The sequence below is a fragment of the Adiantum capillus-veneris genome, chromosome 10 (genome assembly GCF_014529385.1).
Source record: "Adiantum capillus-veneris isolate H3 chromosome 10, ASM1452938v2, whole genome shotgun sequence".
In the NCBI taxonomy this organism is placed as follows: domain Eukaryota; kingdom Viridiplantae; phylum Streptophyta; class Polypodiopsida; order Polypodiales; family Pteridaceae; genus Adiantum; species Adiantum capillus-veneris.
This window is the reverse complement of record NC_140940.1, coordinates 97,445,072-97,467,875: the sequence shown is the minus strand read 5'-3', so window position 1 is coordinate 97,467,875 and position 22,804 is coordinate 97,445,072. Positions and strand designations below refer to the sequence as shown.

The following is a 22,804-nucleotide window of genomic DNA, read 5'->3' as shown; positions in this document are numbered from 1 at the left end:
CAAATGCTACAGCAGAACAAATGAAATCTTTGAGGGACTGGCAACAAGGACAGAGCAAAGTGATGTCTTGGCTCTCTATGAGCATCACAGATGGCATGATGGGCTATCTATAGGATGCTGAGACCCCCGCCATTGCATGGAAAAACTTAGGCAGAGTGTTCGAGGTGAACACCAAGGCCAGGAAGCTTCAACTAAAGTCGGAGCTAAATCAGGTTAAGAGGAACAACCTCTCCATCAATGATTATGCCTTGAAGATCAAGAGTATCATTGAGGCTCTTGGATCTATTAAAGTCTCAGTGGAAGACGATGACATTGTCCGTGCATGCTTGGATGGTCTAGGAGATGAGTATGTACATTTCAGGTCTTCTATGAATACAAGAGGCGACATCCCCGTGTTCCAAGATTTGATTTCTATGCTTATTCTTGAGGAGAAGAACCTTGACACATCTTCTTCTCATGGCAGAAATAATTCTGAACAGACCTTCTATTCTAACTCCAACAGAGGTAGAGGTAGAGGTCGTGGTAGAGGCCCAAGAGGTTGCATGGGCCAATTTCAAGAAGTTCAATCAAATCAAAACAATACAGGTGTCAGGGAAAACCAGTCTCAAGGCAGGGGGAGTCAAAGAGGTCGTGGTGCAGGATCAAGCAGGCAGCAACATACTGCAGATAGCAGAGAATGTTGGACTTGTGGTGAAAGAGGTCACATGTCACGTGACTTTCCAAAGGGAAAAGCAAGTGGAAAGAGAGAATAGGGCAACTATGCATCTACTAGCAGAGATGCAGATGACAGCAAAAATGAGTGCATGTTTGTTATGCAGCATGTAATGAATACAATGACTGCAGAGAATTCCACCCAAGATGATGTTTGGTATGTGGATTCAGCTGCCTCTAATCACATGACATCTCGTGGAGAGTGGTTTAGAGATATGCGCAAACCAGATGTGTCAGGCTATGTGCAGACAGGAGATGACACAGCTCACCCCATTGCTCATGTAGGGGACATAGTTCTAAATACGAAGAGTGGGAAATCAAAGTACTTAGCAGATGTACTTCATGTCCCAAACATTACAAAGAATCTTGTTTCCGTTGGACAAATGGTTGAGCAGGGTTTGCAGGTTCGCTTCAATCCAAATGGCTGTTATGTAGAAGATTTCTAGAATGGCTATAAGCTGATCAGAGAGGGCAAATGTGTGGGCAGAATGTTTACGCTGAATGTAGACATGCCTGAGGTAAAAGCTGCATTATTTGCACAGGGCACAGGTGTTGTGGCTGATGTTGACATTTGGCACAAACACATTGGCCATGTCAATGAGCAGAGATTGCACAGCATGAAATCAAAACAGATTGTAAAAGGTTTGTCCAAATTCAAGGTGGATGGTATGCATAAAGTGTGTGCAGCATGCCAGTTTGGAAAAAAGTCAAAGGGCTCATTTCCACATGAGCGCAATGTATGTAAAAAGCCACTTGAGGTGGTGCACACAGATGTTTGGGGTCCAACCGATACTGCAAGTATACATGGTTGCAGGTATTATGTCTCTTTCATTGATGACCATACAAGGAAAGTATGGGTCTACTTCATGCGTAACAAAAGTGAAGTGTTTGGTCACTTTCAAGACTTCAAAGTCATGATTGAGAAGGAGACAGATATGCAAATCAAGACATTGAGGTCAGATGGAGGGGGAGAGTACTTCTCCAATGATTTTTTAGATTTTCTGCGAATGCATGGTATACGCAGGCAGTTTACATGCAGATATACTCCACAGCAGAATGGGGTCGCAGAAAGGAAAAACAGGCACATTGCAGAGATTGCACGTGCATTGATGAATGAGAAGAACATGCCTCATCATTTCTGGGCTGAAGCTGTAAATACAGCTGTGTACATTATGATTAGGACACCTACAGCTGCGGTGCATGATGTAACGCCTGAGGAAAATTTTACAGGTACAAAGCCTGATTTGGCACACTTGAAAGTGTTTGGCTGCATAGCTTATGTGCATGTACCAGATGAGTTGCGTAGGAAATTGGATCCTAAAGCAGAGAAATGTATTCTTGTGGGATATTCCCTTGAACAAAAGGGGTACAGGTGCTATAATCCTACTACACGAGAATTACGGGTGAGCAGAGATGTAGTCTTTGATGAGATGAGCAGCTGGTATAGTAATGCACATGGAACTATTGGGGCTGATGTAAAAGATGATGTGGTTGTACAAAATGTGAGGCCATAGTCACAGGTTTTGAGTGGACCACAAGAGTCCTCTTCTCGTAGCTCTGTTGAGAATCCATGGAATGGTAGACTACGTACGCAGGTTACTCCACCAGCAGGTACAGGAAATGTATCACGAAAAGGGAAGGAAAAGGTTGATGAACCTCCCTTTATGGCTGATGCATCATCAGGTTTTTCACATGTAGACATGGATTCAGATGGTTCTGAACAAAGTCTTGATGAGGAATTTGGAATTCCGGCTGTCAGGACACCTGGTGTAAGGAAAGTACAAGAAGATGCTAGAGGGCAAAGGAGTGACCCAGGACCGCGCAGATCTAACAGAGTCAGAATTCCAGTTCAGAAATTGACTTATGATGGGTATCTAGCGCATCACCAAGCCTACATGGCTAAGGTGATACAGGATGTGGAGCCCACATGTTTTGAGGATGCAGCTGGAAATGTGCATTGGGATGACGCAATGAATGAAGAGATGGCTGCATTGGAAGCAAACGACACATGGGAGTTGGTGCCATTGCCAAGTGACAAGAAAGCTATTGGTTGTAAATGGGTGTATAAAACCAAGCATAAGGCTGATGGTAACATTGAGCGTCATAAGGCAAGGCTAGTCGTAAAGGGTTATGCACAGACGTATGGCATAGACTATGAGGAGACCTTTGCTCCAGTGGCAAAGATGACGACTATGAGAGCTGTCATAGCAGTGGCTGCATCTAGAGGATGGATTATGCATCAAATGGATGTAAAGAATGCCTTCTTGAATGGTGAGTTGCAAGAGGAAGTGTATATGGATCAACCACCTGGTTATGTCGATCCAGGTTACCCAGATTATGTATGCAAGCTTCTCAAAGCTTTGTATGGTTTGAAGCAGGGCTCTAGAGCATGGTATGATAGGATTGCCAAGTATCTTGTCAGTATTGGTTTTAGGAGAGCTCATGCTGATCATTTACTCTATGTACGTGAGAGTGATGTGGGGATTGTGGTCATTACCATATATGTAGACGACCTTATTATTGTGGGTGACAATGCTATGGAGATTGACCATGTGAAGGGTCTTCTCAAACAGGAGTTTGAAATGAAAGATTTGGGCGAGTTGCGCTACTTTCTTGGCATTCAGGTGATCAGGACTCCAGAGGGTGTATGGCTGTCACAGAGACAATATGCTTTGGACATGTTGTCAAAGTATGGTATGGCTGATTGTAAGCCAATTTCTATTCCCTTGGATGTGAATGCAAAGCTGAGTGCAGAGAAGGGTGATGTTGTTGAGGATGTCAAGATGTACAGGAAGATTGTGGGTAGTCTAATCTACTTGACTATCACGAGGCCAGACTTGAGCTACACAGTACGCTTGGAGAGTCAGTTCATGCAGCTTCCGAGGAAGCCACATTTGGATGGAGTACGACGCACACTTCGGTATGTGCAAGGGACTTTTGACTACGCATTGTTCTATGCAACAGATGCGCCATTAGCATTGTATGGGTATACAGATGCAGATTGGGCAGGTAGCATTGTTGATAGGAGATCTATGAGTGGCTTCATGTTCTCTTTTGGGAGTGCTGCTGTTACTTGGAGTGGCAAAAAGCATCCTACGGTTGCTTTATCGAGCATAGAGGCCGAGTACAGAGGTGCAGCAGTTGCGGCGTGCGAGGTAAATCGGCTACGCACATTACTTGAGGACTTGGGAGTGCAGGTGGACCAACAGATTGTCATCCATTGTGACAACCTCAGCAGCATGCAGTTGGCTAGGAACCCAGTATTCCATGCCAGGACAAAACACATAGAGGTCCATTACCACTACCTTCGAGAGCGAGTGTTGGCGAGCGACATCGACTTGGTCTACGTCAGCACAGAGGAGCAGATAGCGGATATCTTTACCAAGGCCCTCGGAGCTCAGAAGCTTCGACGTTTTCGGACTATGCTTGGACTCTGCGACATGCAGAGCTCGAGGGGGAGTGTTGAGATGTCGAGCTCTACATCTTGAGCTGGCATCCACTACGGGTCTTGGCCTCTTACGACATTTACTCACTGGCGCGTTACGTGACCGACAAGGAGGATCTCTGCCAGTGATTCTACAGCTGGACTACACTTATAGTGCCACCCTAGTACGCTTCTAGCGAGTTCACACTTAGTGACCGCATGTACATATGTGCTTCTTTTCAGTTTTAGCATTTAGTCATTTTGTACTCTCTTTTCTGTGAGAAGAAGAAGAAGCTTTCCATCTCTGTGTGTTTTGTGCTTGTCTTGCGTAGCTCTCTTGCATCCTCATTCTTTACACGTGTGTGGACACACACACATGGCAAGGCACGTGGACACACACGTGGACACGCTGGCGCAGGTAGCTGTTGCGTGTCCACGTGGACATGCCACGTGTACTGTTGCCAAACGACAGTACATGTGGCAGTCTAGGTGGTCACGCACACTGCCACACAGGCAATGAGCTGGCCACGTGTCTTGCCACGTGTACTGTCGTTGGGCGACAATACACGTGGCACTGCACTTGGTGCCATTATTGGCGCCACGTGTCGTGCCACGTGTACTATTGCCCAGCGGCAGTACACGTGGCAAGCTCATTGCTTGCATGGCAGTGCGCGTGACCATGTGGCCGGCCACGTGTACTGTAGCCAAGCGACGGTACACGTGGCCAGTCCACGTGGACACGCGCACCACCGTGTCCACGTGGACTGCCGTGGGTCCATGGGCACCTCTGTGTACTCTGTCTCTGGCCAACGCGTGGCCAGAGGCAGAGTACACAGAGGTGCCCACGCGCCCACGGCCAGCGCGTTGGGCATGAGCGGGCACACGCTCCCGTGTGGAGCGTGTGCCCGCCCATGGCCAACGCGTTGGCCATGTGCGAGTGGCCGCCCATCCCGCTCCGCTCCTCCGCCCCCTCATCCCGCCCCCGCCTCCGGTGTCCCCTTGCCCCCACGCCCTCCTCCCCCCCCCCCCCCACCACCCAAGCTGCTGCCTCCTCCCCGCCCTTACGCCCCCCTGGCACCTTGCCCCGCAATCCTGCCACCGTCTCCATTGTCCCTTGGCACCTTGCCCCTTGCCCCGCCCGCCTAAGACCGCCTCCATTGTCCCCTTGCACCTTGCCCCGCCCGCTCCTTCGCCCCCTTGCCCCCCCCCCCCCCCCCCCCCCCCCCCCCCCCCCAAAAAAACCGCCTCCGTCCCTACTGGCGGCCCAGCACGCAAAACCCGGCCGCCCATTGCCCTGGTCTCTCTCCCTCCGCCCCCTTGCGTTAGTGCCTTGCTTCCATCCACGCAAAACATTCCAGCCCGTGGTCACACACACAGTCACAAACAAATATTTTGTAACATTTTTTTTTAAATCTTTCATATTTTTTACCATTAATTTTTTTATTTAATAAAATAATATTAAATTTAAATTTATAACGGCTACTTATTAGACGTGAGTTTATAATCAATTTGTTTTAGCTTATACAATGTGATCTTGTGCTTAATTATTTGCTTAGCATATTATTATGGCTTGCTCTTTATTTTTCTTGGGTAAAGAGTTTTCTTATCCTTTTTACAATGGTAAATTCATAATATCTGAATCATTTCTTTTAGAATTAATTTCTCCAATGCAATTTACAAGTTTAGATGTTGTTATCGAAGTAGGTGATATTAAAATGAATTTGCCTCTTGAGAGGACTCTCAACAATTTGGGTGAATTCATCTATGTATTGGATGAGCAGCTTTCACGTAAATACAAAGTCAACGTATCTCATCAAACACAGTATGCCGGCTCACCTAGCATAATTCCCATTTCCATTGTGGATAGTCCTTCAAAGATACAATTCGGTCCAAAGGAGTTAATAGATCTATGTACCCCCCCTCGAGTTTTGCCCTCAAACAGCTTCAAAAGGAGTACAAGACAAAAGCTCTTACAGGCCGACAAGAAGGGCACATTGACAAAGCTGTTAATGCAAATCAAAGTAGTGGAACAAGTTACAGAGATTCCAAGGTCTTACAATGGAGATCTCGTTCTAGAATTTCCACCTACCATGGGAAAGTTGCACCATATGGATGCGATGGAGCATAAGTATGATCCTCATTTGTGGTCGAAGCCTACTACATCCAATATTGTATTTGCACGTGTAGTGCGTCTTAGTCACTACATAGGATCTCTCAAGTGCATGAATAAACAATGTGTCCGCTTGGTTAATTACCATATTCCCGATACAAGTCATTTCAACGGGTACATACAAAAGGCAACTGGACCTGGGGAATATTGTAAGATTGGAGATAAGAGCCTTACATGCCATTTTTGTAAGGCAATTGCTTTCTGTATGGCAACATGTGATTGTGTAGTATACTATGTCATGCCATCCGATGAGACTGCCACTAGAGTCATGATTCATCGTGGCACACATCGACACGATGTGCGCAGCGGCACATCCAAAACACTAACGGACAACACCAAGCTGATGGTGCAAAGGATTTTGACTGTTGATCCACACGTAGGAGCCAGGAAGGTTCAAATGTGTTTGGCAAAAGAAATTATAAGTACAATACTTCTTTGCAACAACACCAATGAAGGTATTTTAGGCGAGCAACAGCTATTTGCAATCGGTGAGGAGTTGGGCCCATTGGTGCAAGATAACTGGTATGAGCATTTCCTAGATTCTTATTTCGATGCAAAACTCTATGCTAAATTATTTTAATCTAAACACTTTTAACATTGACAGGTTTCGGAGGTCAATATCTATTTTACGTAGAGAGGTTGACAAAGAATCTTTTGGCATTGATGCACTCCTAAAACTGAAGCGAGACTGCACGTATGAGTTTTTCCATGGAAGTCGGTTTCTTGGTCAAGGTATGGAGGGGGAGAAATGTTATGTCTTCAAAATGTCCACAATTGGTCCAGCATCCGGTGTGGACCTAGTCAACCGAATGAGACAAGATTGGGATGGTGATCTTCGACGTGCGTGGATCCAGTTTGATCACACCAAACGTGTTAACGATTGGGTGAGTATGGCCTGTCATGTCTATGATCCAAGGTACATGGCCTATCTTAAGAGCTTTGTGGCTTTCCATTTACTCTCTCTAAAACAATTTGTTTGCAGCATGCAGGACCTTTTGACTATTGCAGCTTGTGAAATGAAACAGGAAGACATGGAAACGCAATGTTTGTTTTGGGAGTGCCTTAATGATGTAATGATATCATGTGGGTGTGACAAAGAAAATTTCTTTGGCTACATGACTGATGAAGCTCAAGCAAATTGGAATGCACTTCGAATTGTTTTCAATGGTGGTGACAAGACCAATACAATGAGCGGCTGAGAGCGTTCTTGTCTTTTCCATTGGAAGCAAAGCTTGAATCAACACACAATGAAGTATGTGGTGCAAGCTTCTCAACACACACACACAAAGAAATGTGTGAGAAGTGGAGGCAAGCACCAACAAAAGAGGCTGCAGCAGTAGAGGATCGTCTGATACGCCAATGGTGGCGTAACGGTCATTGCATAGACCGTAACATTCCATACATGGATTCATGTCTTAGTTGGTGGGAAATTCGTATTGCACATTGGGGTGGCATTATGACATGCGTAGAAAGTAGCTCTGATGGACCAAACACTCCACGCACTAACCTTGCAGAGAGCAAGCATGGCAGTTGGCTAGCAGGGGAGGGTTTCCGTAAACGCTGTGAAGGATTTGGGGGTGGCCTCTATAACACCTCCATACTCACAAGATATATGAGGAAAAGTAAAGTAGCTCTCACAAGAGGATAGGATCCGATCTCCACTCTCAAACACACTCACCCTTGCATGCAAAAAACCCCGCCTACACTCGACTAGCTTCCCTCTATACTGTCATAGCCCTAGCTATGATCAATTGCAGTCAAGGAAGCAAAAAAGGCACTAAATTTTGGGGAAAAAAAACCAATGAAAACAAAGAAAAATCTCTGCACTTTTGTTCATAAACACCATACCCTCACACCATCTCAGCAGCCCTTGCATATGCAAGAAGGGGCTCCATAGTCGCTCCCAACCATGCACACAAACCCATCAAAAACCATGCCAATCATGAGTTATAAAAAAACTCATGATGCTCAGACAAAAAACTCATAAAAAACCATGGAAAACATGGGGAAACAACCTTCCATTCACAACAATAAGAAGGGGCTTTCACTGCCAAACCTGAGTAGCAGGCACACGCGTACAAAAAAGCTTCGCTTCACGCAACTTCCATCACCAAAAAGAGAGAAGAGGGGTGAAAGTGCAAAGGTCACCACCCATGTTCATGGCCTTCTTGATGATAGACACACTCTCCAATCAAGGCTCCACGCCCTTGCACACACACATGGGCACCTCCACTACACAACCCCCACGCACCACCGCAAACTGCAGCAGGAGAGGCTTTCTTCTTCACAGCTGAAAACTCCCACTCACTCACGACCCCAAGCTGATAAAAGTTCAGTTTTTCTTCATATTTTTAAAGCACTTACTCACACTTTGAAGTCTCACCCTTCTATGTACAAAAACAGCAAAACTATGTACCCCGCACAACTAGGCCGCATGCGTAGAGACAGCTGGCACACACCGCCTTTGTACACTTTGTACAAGCATGTTTTATTAACATCCAAGAGGTCTAAGGGAACCAAAAAACATCTCGCAAGGAATTTGGGGTGGCCTGCACCATTTTGCCAAAACACGTCACAACGCATATCATTATATGATGCATGTACAACCGACCTTGCAAATTCCATCTTACAGAGCACAAGGGCCATTTCATACAGCCATGGAAAACACATTGGGAAGGGTCCATCAATACAAAATCTTTCGGAACGCCATGAAAAACGTCCTAGCCAAGTGATTAGAGCAGTGAATGCGGCTACTGAGGGCACTCCAATGTATAAACAACTAACTCTATTAACAGGAGATAAGGAGACATCAAGGAAAAAACGGAAGCCAAATGAGGTTATCAACGTGGAAGATGATGCATCACATAGGCTTGAGTACAACTCGGTCACCAAAGATCGCAAGAAGTGTGGAAGACCACGTAAGATCAACTTTGCAGAAGAAGGGATATCACAAACCCCAAAACAAAGTATAGGTTCTGGTGGGCAGTATGTAGTTGAGCGCAAGGTCAATGAGGCAATGTGGGCCATACGTTCAACTCCACAAGGTAGTAGGGTCACATGTAGTGGCACACCAAGAGGCGGACGCAAGTGTGGATGCAGTATAGCAGGTTCTAGCCTTGGTATACCAACCCCATCGTTTGAAGGATATCAAAAACATCCAAATGGTGTGGTGTGTCAATGGTTTTGGTTTTGTCCGGATCATGTCTTGCATTGTCATATAGTAGACCAGAACATTGAGCCGCAGCCTCTTCATCCACCACACACTTGGCCCATGCATGTGGGCACCAACCTATCGGAGGATGAGGTGCAAATATTGCATGAAGGGGGGTATCAAGTGGACCTAAGCAAAGAAGGAGTATCTAATGTAACGCCAGTTTCTCAAGAACAAAATATGACAAACTCTCCTTTCAAGTCAAAAGATGCATCCACTCCTGAAGGCAGTGCAAGAGCCACAATGCGAGATGGTCTACGTGTACGGTATCAGAATTCCATTTCCGAGGATGCTGCTCGCAAGATCAGTCTAGCACTAGCCCTGAGAGCGAAGGTCGTAGAAGAGATATGTGCAGCAGATGGTGTTAGTGAGGTCTTCAAACTAGAGATGAAAAGTGAAGATGGTCATGTCGGGATGTACAAAGTTTGTATTAGCAACCAGCCATCGTGCACATGCCCAGACTTCATGGAACGGGTGTCAAAGCAAAAACCATATCTTGGATGTAAACATTTGTATTTTATTTATTTGCGTGTGCTAGGGCTAAGCCAAAATGAGAACATGTTTTAATTATCAACCAATCCTGGCAGATGTTGATATCTTCAGGGCACCGAGTCGAAGCCGGACTTATCCAGGCATGGATGCATAGCATTTGACAATGCTCACTTTTTCTTAGTATGCTTTACCTAAACAATTGTACTACTTTCTAATTTTATCTTAGGATGGTCACATTGGGATACATTCATTTGCAACTTTTTTTCATATTTGAGTACTTGTTGTTTATGTGTCAAATCATGTATAAAATAATTTAATATTACCACAGTGGCTATAAATTGCCATAGCTTGAGTTATTTTTGTGAAAGCGTCCACTAGCTTCCTAGCACACCTCTCCTTCTTTCACAATGTCTGACAATCTTGAGAGTAAAATAAAGTCTGCGTGGGATGCCATGGAAGCCATTCCAAACGGAGAGGCATTGTATGGAGCGGACTGGTTTCGTCAGGCTCTCAAGGCAACCATCAACGTGTATCGCCTCTATCAATGCCGCAAGGAACTCAATATGCGGAGCTTAATCAATTTGAACGAGACGGGACAACTAGCTTTCTCTTGCTGGAAGAAGATTGGGCTCATCACACAGGAGGATTAGGAGGAAATGAGGCAGCAGCTAAGCAACGTGGTGAATCTTAATATGCAAATGGGAGCACATCAACTACTAAAACCGGGCCTTCCAGAAGATGAACACTTCTTGTTTATGTAATGCAAGTTTAATAAAATGTAACTTTTTCATTATTAATGGGAGTTCTTATTTGTCTAGCTTCCATACCTTTGACTCTCTCTCTCTCTCTCTCTCTCTCTCTCTCAAAGAGAGAGATAGAGATAGTCTACAAAGAGGAAGAGAGAATCTTTTTAGGAATCTGCTCACCTGATTCCTAAAAAGCTCTCACCGGAAACTGCTCGCCTAGAAATATCCCCCCACTTGGAGCATCACTCAAAACAGTATCAAGACCAGGACATAGGATCTTTAGCTTGTATCTTGGTCTCCCAAAGGTATTTTTAGCTCAAACATGACATTTGAGATTTACTCAACTATGTGTATGTAATCTTATCAAGTCAGATACCCCCACTATGCAGAGGTGCATGGAACTTGATCCATGACCCCCTGTCAAATTTTTGCTTTAAAAATTGATAGTAAAGAGACAGGGTCATATGCAAGTTTAGTACCCGTTCTCATTAAATTCTAAGTTTGGGGAACATGGATTACAATCTATGTTCAACCACCTCTTGTCTTGATCTCTTAGCAGCTTGTTCCTCACTATGACCACAAGCTTAATTTGAACTCATTTTGAATTTGGACTTGTTTTGACAGGTCAAATGCTCAATAAATAGTCTGATATGCGATTTTTAGTCTGTCACTTGTTTCGCTCCCTATTGACCAAAATCTACTGATTTTTTTCCAAAATTAGACTTGCAAATATGTTTCCTTGTGTATGCACTACTGATCTGGATATTTTTGGGTCAAGCTATGACCGTGGGGACATGGATCACAATCCAAGTTGTTGTATTCCTTGCAATCTTTCTTCATGGCTATACCAAACTCAATTTGGAGTTGTGTGTCATAATAACTAATATCTAAATCTCCTAAATGATTTCCTCATGTTAAAGTGATCATTTAATATGGGGAAATACGAGGGGAGAAAAGCTAGAATATGCTGGCAGATTGGCGACAGCAAGGATCCAAAGGAGGGGCCATCTGCAAAAGAGAAATGTGCAAACAATGGGCTTCAAAGAACCTAAGGTTCAGCCCATTAAGACTTCCAAAATGCTAAGGTTCCAAAATTCAATGTAAAGTCCAATGGCCAAACCTTAGGGATATTGGATGCTTTGTGAGTGTATAAAAATTCTTTACAAATCTTTAGATGGGAGGGGGCGAGCCCTTTTAGTAGGAAATGAGAGAAAAACATACACACACACATACACACTTTTGCAAGCCCTTTATACAAAGGGAATAGGGGACACATGTCAGCTCCCTAGCCCAGTTGCCCCCAAGGTATAGTCAAATCCTATTGGATGGCCATAGAGGTGGACCAATGAGAATTAGGCTAGAGTAAATCTAGTTTAATTCATTTACAAACACTTGATAAAAGAACCAATAAGAATTAAGCTCTCTAGAAGACTATTGGACAGTCTCCCAAGGGGTCCAATGAGCATTCAACAGCCCAATGGCTTGCCTGCTTCCTATTGGCCCAGAAGACAAAGGGGTACAATGAGAGTTTAGTTGCATTATTTAATTACATAAAGCTCTCACAAAAGGGGAAAGGGTGACACATGTCACAAGGCTATCACTTATGCTTCTCAATTATGATTGGCTAAACTTTGCAGGGTGTCCAATGGGGTGCCAGCAAGAGGGGTCGACCAAGAGAGAGAGGGGGCTGATTTTGGCAAGGCATTATCACACACACACTCACACAATCTCATGTGTGAAGCAAGAAGACTCTTTCTCTCTCCTTCTCAAGCTTTAATTCAAAGCTCATCATCTACTCCAAGCTTGTTAGTTGGGAGGCCTACACCAACAACTTTTGGCTTTGTGATGCAAATCCAACCAAGAGCCAAGCTTCAATGCATGCCCATCTCCTCTACCATGCTAATCACTAAGCTATGCTAAGCTATTATGAGTGGTTATGTGAGGAAATATACTTCTTTCTCGTAAGACTACTCCTTCTTCCTCTCAATCTACTCTCATACCCGCTAGCTCTCACCATCTTCGAAGGTGTGTGAGGTCTTGGGTCTGAGACCGTGAGGGAATTGATGTTGTGTTTTATAAGTGTTTGCTTAGTGCTTTAAGCTTCCATCTTCATTGCACTAGATAGCTATTGAAGGAACACAAATAATTGTATTGTAAAATGTCTCCCTTGATGGGGGAAACCTATAATACAAAGCCTTTTGGAGGGGGGACCGGCTCCATGTAAATCTGGTCCTCAACTGTTGTAAATAGCTTAATTTCTCTCTCTTTTGAAGTATTGTTCATGCCTATCTAACTAGGTGTTATGGTTATTGTTGCTCTCTCTATCCAAGCACTCTTTCTATGCTCATTAGGAATATATTCTAATGGAATGCTCACTATGTTTATGCTATTTTTTGCTACACACAAGTTGCTAGGACATTAAATGCTACATTGGTATCAGAGCACAAAGTTTCTCTTTTCTTGCTCAAGAAGGGAGGTCCTCAAGCTAGCTATAAATGGTTGATATTATTAATTGCAATTGAGTGAGTAGAATAGGGATTTTTAAGCCTTGCAGTGTGCCTGCCTTCGTGCAGATTACGAGGCATCACCGTCGAGAGCTATGGTGTTAATAGTGGAGTCCTAAGGGGCTTGCCTACGGTTTAACCACTATTGAGCTACTAGAGAAAGACCCTCCCTCCTATTCCTTGCAATTAATGATATTTGATCCATGGGTACAGTAGCTTGAGTGCTTTTCTAAAGGGGTAAAGAGGAGTAGCAACTAGGTCTTGAAGTGTGAAAGGACACCTAAAAACATTTACACCTAAAAGTTGTTAGAATGGCTAACAATAGTAAAGAGAGTGAAATTAATGTTGATAGCTTTGATTTTGTTAATGAGAGCAGCCTACTAATGATGCCCCTATGCTTGTTAACTACCATGTTTCTAGGCTTCAACAAGCCTTGGTCAATCCATCCTTGCAAAGTGAAGTGCAATGGTAGCTTCGTGCTCATGGGATTCTCCAAGCTCCCTACCATGAAGAGAGAGTACCTAGGAAGCCTCCTTGTGAGACTTGAAATATTACCTCCAGGTAATATTTCAAGTCTTAAGAGAGAATAAACTTTATGTTAATCGAAAGAAAAGTGAATTAGAGTAGATGATATCATCTACTCTAATTCACTAACGAACACAAGCAACACCTCCAAGTAATATTTCAAGTCTTAAGAGAGAATAAACTTTATGTTAATCGAAAGAAAAGTGAGTTTTTCTTACAAGAGATTCAATATTTAAGCCACATTATCTCTCAAGATGGCATCCAAATGGATCCATCAAAGCTAGAGGTAATAAAAGGATGGCCTAATCCAAGGAATCTTCATGAATTAAGAAGCTTTATAGGTATGTGTGCATACTATATATGCTTCATAGAAAAGTTCTCACTAATAGCAGGACCATTACATGACCTAACAAAGAAAACCGTTAGGTATACATGGTCTACTAAGAAGAACAATGCTTTTGAAAAGCTTATCTCTCAACATGTGCTTACATTGCCGGATCTCTCAAAGCCATTTGAGTTCCAATGTGACACTTGTGGTGATTACCTTGGAGCTGTTTTTCTTGGACAATACTTTGAGGGTGATGAGGAGAAGGGCACGCCATAACAGGTGTCCCGTAGGATTCTTGCCCGTCGTGTGCCTTAATCGACCCTGTTATGACCTGAACCCATCAAGTGACCCTTGATTAGAAGTCAAGTGCCTGCAAGTGCTCTTTTACGATTGTTTTACAAATCTTTTTAGGCATAGCCGAGGCAGAGAACCTCAAGTGCAAGAAGTATGAAACAATTGATACATTTCCAACATCATGAACAAAAAAGGAAATCATGTCTTTTCTGCAGCATGCTGGCAACCTCAACATTGCATGGTCCTCTTTACCGCATTACCGCAAAACTTTTGGCCGTTCCTTCATGAATTTGATGCCCGGTCATAGGCCCTCCATTCGCTCAATGTCGATATGTCCCTATACCGCATCAACCTTCATCGCTTGGACATCACAGCCTTTGGTTTACTTTGAAGAGGAACATGGAAGGTAAGACTTCTAGCACAATGAAGAGTAAGCCCAAGAATTTCCCCACCGCCGCATTGTTGCTTTCCCTTTGAGTACTTCTGCAACCTCAAAATCCGCATCTCCGCAATTTACTTTGTCCACTATACTTTGCTTTCATGCTGTATATCATTCATCCTCAACCACATGAGCATCCCATTGCTTTCTTAATGCCACATAGCATTACTTTGCGAGAAATATTTTGTGAATCCATTCAATTGTGCACTGCGAAGACATTTAAAGTTTCAAAGGCAGGGTAGAGGAAGATTTCTTTGATGGTAGCAGGCCAGTGCTGTAGCATCCAACGGTTGTACTCCCGCAAGAAGGTGCCCAGATTGTTGCATAATGCCTTGACATAGGTAGCCTGCCATAGCTTTCTATGGCTCTGCCCTTCTCTATACTCCTGGAGTAGCAGCCTCAAATACTCTCCGCCTCCCAACTGCAGCACCGCGCTCGCGTACCCCGGCAGTGCCTCTCCCCACCCCAATATGTCTTGATAATACCTCTTCACTTGTGTGGCAGCCTGTTCACCGTGTCTATGCTCAGATTTGGTGACAGCCTCCATAGCTACAACGCATGTTGTGCCAATGCTGTCAGGCTCATCCCCACTGACATCTCTGCCACCTACATCACTTGCTCCCTCAACCGCATTCACATCCTCATTGGGCTATATGTCTTGATAATACCTCTTCACCTTGTGTGGCAGCCTGTTCACCGTGTCTATGCTCAGATTTGGTGACAGCCTCCATAGCTACAACGCATGTTGTGCCAATGCTGTCAGGCTCATCCCCGCTGACATCTTTGCCGCCTACATCACTTGCTCCCTCAACCGCATGCGCATCCTCATTGGGCTACTCTGATTATGCATATTGTGATGATGATGGTGATTGGGCGATCTTGTCTTCATGGGTGGGTGTGGTGATGGTGTACTCCCAGGGCTTGTTGCCTGCTTGCTGTTGTTGCTGCCCTCCATGGCTGTTATGCGCGTCCGCTCCCCGCGCAGGGTTCTCTAATGAATCAACTATCCTTCATGCAATAGTCATGCCTCATTCAATTTCTTTTGCATTGTGCTTGGCAATCATGCACCTTCTCCATCGTAGCATCTTTCACATGCCCAGTCGCATTCTTGGTCTCGCCTCCTGCACGAGCTGTGTTTCCCTTCTTCAAAACACCGCTTTCATATACTTCATCACCCTCACAATAAATAGTGACAAAGAATCCCATTGTGGGTGCCAAATGTAATGCCTAATGCCCGCAATGGAGCAATAAGCACTACGGGAATGGATACCCTCACACTTCCTTACATTATATGAACAAGAAGGTAAATGAAGACAGAATAGAAGACAATACACAGGAACAGAACGCCGTCTTCTTCATTGATATGTAACAGAATACAGAATTACATGAGAATGATATATTGATGCCTGAGAGTTATCCACAAAGACTAGTATGGCCCCCTAAATACACCCACTGCTCTAGTGCAAATCGGGAACGGTGCAAAGCCCCATCCTGTCCCATGATATCCCATGAAGAACCATCCCAAAGCCGCATGAACTCCTAGTTTGCAATGTTCGGACATCCGCAGGACTGCAATGTGCAGCTTATGCCGTAACAACACCAAAATTACTATGCTAAGTTAGCAAAAAGATACTATGGTCCTTTCCAGATTCTTAGACCAATCAATGAGATGGCCTATCAACTCAAGTTGCCCAGCCATTGGCTCATATACAATGCTTTCCATGTGAGCCTATTAAAGCCTTACAAAGGAGAGCCACCTCAAGAACCAACTATTGAAGACCCACCGGAGATCGAAGACCAAGAAGAGGTGATACAGCCGGAGTCCATTCTTCGATGTAAAGACAAGGTATTAAGAGGTGGTAAGACTATCCGACGTATCTTATTAAGTTTAAGAACTATCCTTTTGAAGATGCTAGATGGATGCAAGGCATACAATTAAAGGATAACCTAAACCTTGTCAATGCTTACAATGCTTCCCTAGAGTAAGCAAATGTACAAATGTTTAAAATGAACAAACTTTTTGTATTATAAGACTCTCTTTTTCTTGTTTGTGCACAAATGTTAAGTAGTATGCATGCTTAGGATCAAGTTTGTGGAGATGACATCTTCCAAACACCAAGTAGATCTTGTCACTCTACTAGGAAGATTGATAGGACTAATGCACAGACATGCTTGCGGTAGCCCTAGGCTCTCAAGCACCAAATGGATTATTCATCCATTCTAGAACGATTTCATAGGGTAAGATAGGGATCCTCTACCCGCTCGAAAAAGGACTAATTGATAGGCTTTATCTTCTCTACCCCATACTTGAGGACGACTATGATTTCAAGAGAGAGGTAATGTCATAATAACTAATATCTAATTCTCCTAAATGATTTTCTCATGTTAAACCGATCAATTAATATGGGGAAGTACCAGCGGAGAAAAAGCTAGAATATTCATTAAGCTGGTAAACCGGCCACAGTAGGGATCCAAAGGAGGGAAAATAGGGATCCAAAGGGGGGCATCTACAAAAGATAAATGTGCAAACAATGGGCTCCAAAGACACTAAGGTTCAACCCATTAAGACTTCCAAAATGCTAAGGTTCCAAAATTCAATGTAAAGTCCAATGGACAAACCTTAGGGATATTGGATGCTTTGTGAGTGTACAAAAAGTCTTTGCAAATCCCTAGATGGGAGGCGGCGATCCCTTTTAGTAGGGGATGAGAGAGAAACACACACACACACACTTGCAAGCCCTTTACACGAAGGGAATAGGGGACACATGTTATCTCCCTAGCCCAGTTGCCCCCAAGGTGCACTCAAATCCTATTGGATGGCCATAGAGGTGGACCAATGAGAATTAGGCTAGATTAAATCTAGTTTAATTTTCAAAAACACTCAATAAAAGAACCAATAATAATTCAGATCTCTAGAAGACTATTGGGCAATCTCCCAAGGTGTCCAATGAGCATCCAGCTGCCCAATGGCTTGCCTGCTTCCTATTGGCCAGAAGATAAAGGGGTCCAATCAAAGTTTAGTTTCATTATTTAATTACATAAAGATCTCAAAAAAGGGGAAAGGGGGACACATGTCACAAGGCTATCACTTATGCTTCTCAATTATTATTGGCTACGCTTTGCAGGGTCCAATGGGGTGGCAGCAAGAGTAAATTGCAAGATGGGTCGACCAAGAGAGAGAGGGGGCTGATTTTGGCAAGTCATTTTCATACACACACTCACACAATCTCATGTGTGAAGCAAGAAGACTCTCTCTCTCTCTCTCTCTCTCTCTCTCTCTCTCTCTCTCTCTCTCTCTCTCTCTCTCTCTCTCTCTCTCTCTCTCTCTCTCCTTCTCAACTTTAATGGAAAGCTCATCATCTACTCCAAGCTTGTGAGGAAGAATATAATTTTGTAAGCTTTTGGTTTAGAGCTTTTGGCACAAATTTAGATCTTTTGGCTGCAAGTGGAATACAAGTTCATCTTAACACTAGGTTTGTGTTTCGGCCATTCAAATTATAGTGTGCATGTCAAATCCTAGCACTAGTGTGTGCGCGCGCACACACATACACACACACACACACACACACACACACACACACACACAAAGATCTACCTCATGAGTCTTGAACTCTTGATGTGTTCCTCAAGAAACAAATTGTATGCGGGTTGTATGCTCTAAAGTAAGATACCAAGTCACCAAAACCTATGTTCTAGAATCGATATGCCTCCTCCAACACTAGACATGGTAAGAGATTTATCACAACTACTCTCCAAGCTGATCAATATTGTCACATCCCACTCAGCATGACCTAAGACTAACAGTTTCTCCACTCTAAATTTTAGGACAAGCATTCACATATGCCTCATCAATAATTTGTTTCACTATGGCATGTCCTCCTTGTTTTGTTCTAGTCCTCTTCTATAAAAAAATGTGATGCATTACTGCTAGTAAAATGAGGTTCTTGGTAGGAGCAGTTGAGGTTGACTAGAGTGAGATGTGGTAGACTTCGAAAATGGTTACTGTGCATATGTTTTGTTTAGGTTTAGAAAATAGTTCAAATCTTTTACAAAGAGAGTTTGAAAACACCTTACATAATTTCTTTCCCTGAGTTTGCAAAAAAAAGGCTAATTTTGTATATTTCTACATTAGCTTTCTCAAAATCCAAACACGATTTTCCTTTTCCTCTTGCTCTCAAGTGGAAATTTTCAGTTTCAAAGCGACCTAATTGTAACTTGAGACACGTTTTTTCAAACACTACTTGCAAACAAAAATAATCAAAATTATATAAAACAACCCAACTGTAGCATAATCACGTACAGGTTCCACTACAAGCTAGTTTATAATTACTCAACAAAATCTATTCAAATCCTCTTTGGTTCTGCTCACAAGGTCCTTTGTGGAGCATCACAAGAAAAAATCTGAAGCTCATGCTTGAACCTTGGTTATCCACTAGAGCTTGGGAGGCCTAACCACACCATCACAATTCCACACTGAAACCTCTGCGTATAATTCGGTTACATATAAAAAAGCTTTGCATGTGCAACCGCATAGCTGCTGCTCCGCTTGTGCCACTATGCTCCCTCCTCCTCCCCTATCTCCTGCTACCATCTCTTGCCTATAATATACCCTCATGCCATCACCCTGTGACACCATGAGTCACCCTTGTATGCATCTTAAGAGATTCTCTCTTATATTCAAATTTTATTCAATAGATACTCTCTATTACAACCTATAAATTTAAAACCTTACCTCTGAATTTTAAATTCAAAGGTGATAATACATACAAAATTTAGTGTAAAAACCTTCAAATATATCCATGTACATCTAAAAAATTTCACATGGAGGTTTTTATCACATCTTGGTAATGTTCATATAAAATTTAACATAGTGTGTAAACCCATCTTCCATACGGAATGGAAGAAGAAACAATAATAGAAGACAATGTATGCAATGTTTGTTAAATAATGAGTTATGTTGTGCTTTCAAAAGGAGTGAAATTTGACATACATATAGCACTATAAAACAAAATAAATTATGAGAAACTTTCAAGTATAGGTATCAAGATGAATTGCTTGTTTATATTCAAGTTCTACATAATTCCATTCCTTCCACTTGTACATATATGTGGTTTTTTCTTGAGGCAAATGATTGCTTTATGCTTCTTGTCTCAATTCAGATTTCTTGAAATTTGAGCTTGACAATATCTGTAGTTCATCTCCTATTAACATTGATTGAAATCAGTGTGTAGTTCATGATTGATTGAAATGTTTTTTATATACACACATTACCTACAAATGCTGCACCGCCCGCATGCGGGCAACAATCTTTTGATGCACATGCTTGCATGGTCGTTTCCTAAGATGCTCAACAATCAACGGCCCATTTGCCAAGTACTGTGTTAGGCCCCATAATTATAAAAGTTTTCTCATAAGCGGCTCTTTGATCTCTCATGAGTCATCACTTAAAACGTATTTGTTTGCTTTGTTTTGAGGATGTGTTTGTGGCCCTAGCCCCTTTCAATGGCTCTAATGTGGAAATTTGTAGCTTTTTTGGTGTTGCTTTTCATCTAAACTTGCCCCACGTCTACTTTAGTAGCATTTGTAGCAAGGTTCAGTAGAGACAATGTATATCACCATGACCCCTGTTTTGGCAAGTTTCTCCTAGTAGCCCAATTATCTTTCTTGAACTTGTAATGAAATCACACTTCATAGAGATGTATTTGACTATCCGGGATGCCCAAGTACTTGTAAGGCGATCTACAATATTTCCTTCGGTACACACATAAAAAGAATGCACATACCAAATGAGGGTGCTTCATGCCGTATATATGCACATATGAATTTAGTTTATAAAGGACGTTGGTTATTTATGCCTATGTGAGTGTGCATACATAATTGTTGAGGCAAATACACTTTTGATCAAAGAGCAATATCTATTTAATCCAAGATTTTCCTTTACATGGTCGAATTGGATCAGGTCATCTTGTGGCGGTCTGGAATCTGGGTCCTGGCCTTTTGTTTTGAAGATATTTGGTTCAAATATTTTAGCATTGGGCTGTCTACCTCGGATTATAAATGAACATGATATGATACCCTATCGTCAATCTGGAGGGTTGGCCTGCTAGCGTAAGTTTAAAGGATCTCGTCAATCTGGAGGGTTAAAAAAAACACCAACCTGCCAAACGATTACAAAACCGAATTATCTGGAAAACACAAAGGCATACATAACCCATTTCATCCACGCCCCAAATAAAAACCAAACTCTGCTATAAGAAGATCAATGGAAGAACATCTATACTCTAAGGTTCAAATGCAAGTATAGAAACTGCATATCAAGAAAAAAAACCACCCCACATTCCTGGCATTTTCATTAAAACAAGTATTTGGAGAACTTCCAAATCAACCTCACAAAAAACAATAACATTTAAAATGCTCGATGAACCACTACAGAAGCACCCCCACATCTTGGCAGTTTGATTGAAACAAGCATTGAAAGAACTTCGAGTAAAACACACAAAACATAAAGCAATAAAAAAGAAAAACATGCTAGAAGTTCAAACCTTGTAATTAGGATTATCTATTGTTCTAAGAAGTTGCATTCCATAGGCCTACAAAATCCAGAAAGGAGCTTAGCTTTAACCGTTATTACTAGCATAGCCTTTACTCTTAGCATAAACTATAAACTCTAAACCTTTTCATAAAACTATAAACCTTTTCATAAAACTTGATAGAACGATCAAGGTCCCCAACTCTTAGCATGACTTGACAAAGAGGCTCTGGGGTGGGGCCTCTCTATATCAGCTGAAATTTGTAGCCATCTGGATCTTCAACAAATGCAATTACAGTACTTCCTCCTTTGACCAGACCTGCTTCTCGAGAAACCTTACCACCCTTGGACTTCACAAGCTCTATAGCTTTGTAAACCTAAATAGCTCCATCAACATAAGAGTATCAAATGCAACGACATTCTTCAGGTAACTAACTGGGGCATCTTTTCAATCATATTATCTTAAATCACAAATCTTGATAAGTCAACCCACATCTTCAACTGCAATACCAAAATGGCCGAAACCTGCTCCTATATCGTATTTATCAACGTCGTAGTCTGCAGAGGAACCATGGCAATCAATGAGCACGGGGTGAAGGAAGTTCAACTCCACAACAAAATGAGTATCTTCTGGACCATAGCCAAGAAAAGCATTGCGTTTCTAACCTCACAATGACAAAAGCATTGTGGCAATCACAAGGGGCACCAACCCTGCAACCGGCATCGACGTCAACCCTGGTGAAGACACAGATGCCGTCACTCTCGATGGTGGCGATGCGAAAAGTGTAGACGTAGCTATGACACGGTATCGTTGTGAGGTTAGAAACGCAACGGACATGAAGCTTTTGCGGAAGCTTTTGTTATTATTGCTGACGACTTCAATATGATCAGCATCATCGAAGCCTCCGTAGCATAAGTCTCATAAAGCTCCATTGCGTCGTGACCACAGCAGGGCAAAGAGGCGAACTTTTCGTTGTGTTTCTAACCTCACAACAACCCGGCACTGGTGCTTCTTCCTCTACCGAGCTCTTCAAGCACGCCATTGTCGCCCGCAGAAGACCCCACCTTTGTAGCTATTAATCATTGCCATGTTGTTTTGCTCTTTACGCATTCCATGGGCGCAGAGCAATGCTCCAGAATGCGCATCAGCAATCGCTGTTGAGAATGACTAGTATTTTTCATATCTTGAGCTCACTGTCCATCTGCGTGCGCACGGACGAACAGCGAGCTCAAACTATGAATGATACATATTATCACAGAGTGGGTGTATATTCACATGGGTGGGGAAAATCATCTCTAGGCTTAGCCTTGAGCTAGTTGGAAATTCAAGAAAATAGATTGAGAAGGGAGGGAAAAAAAATCCTCTTGAATTTTCCTAGAAAAATAGTATGAATATGCAAAAAAAATCAAAAAATGAAGCACTTTTATGTC

The 22,804-nt window shown here is 42.9% G+C and overlaps 2 pseudogenes; both read right to left on the bottom strand.

The window, feature by feature from the left end:
* Positions 1-15,040: 15,040 nt before the first annotated feature.
* On the bottom strand, positions 15,041-16,050 carry LOC147449318 (uncharacterized; annotated as a pseudogene).
* A 3,226-nt stretch (positions 16,051-19,276) lies between these two features.
* On the bottom strand, positions 19,277-22,416 carry LOC147449317 (putative lactoylglutathione lyase, chloroplastic; annotated as a pseudogene).
* Positions 22,417-22,804: the final 388 nt, after the last annotated feature.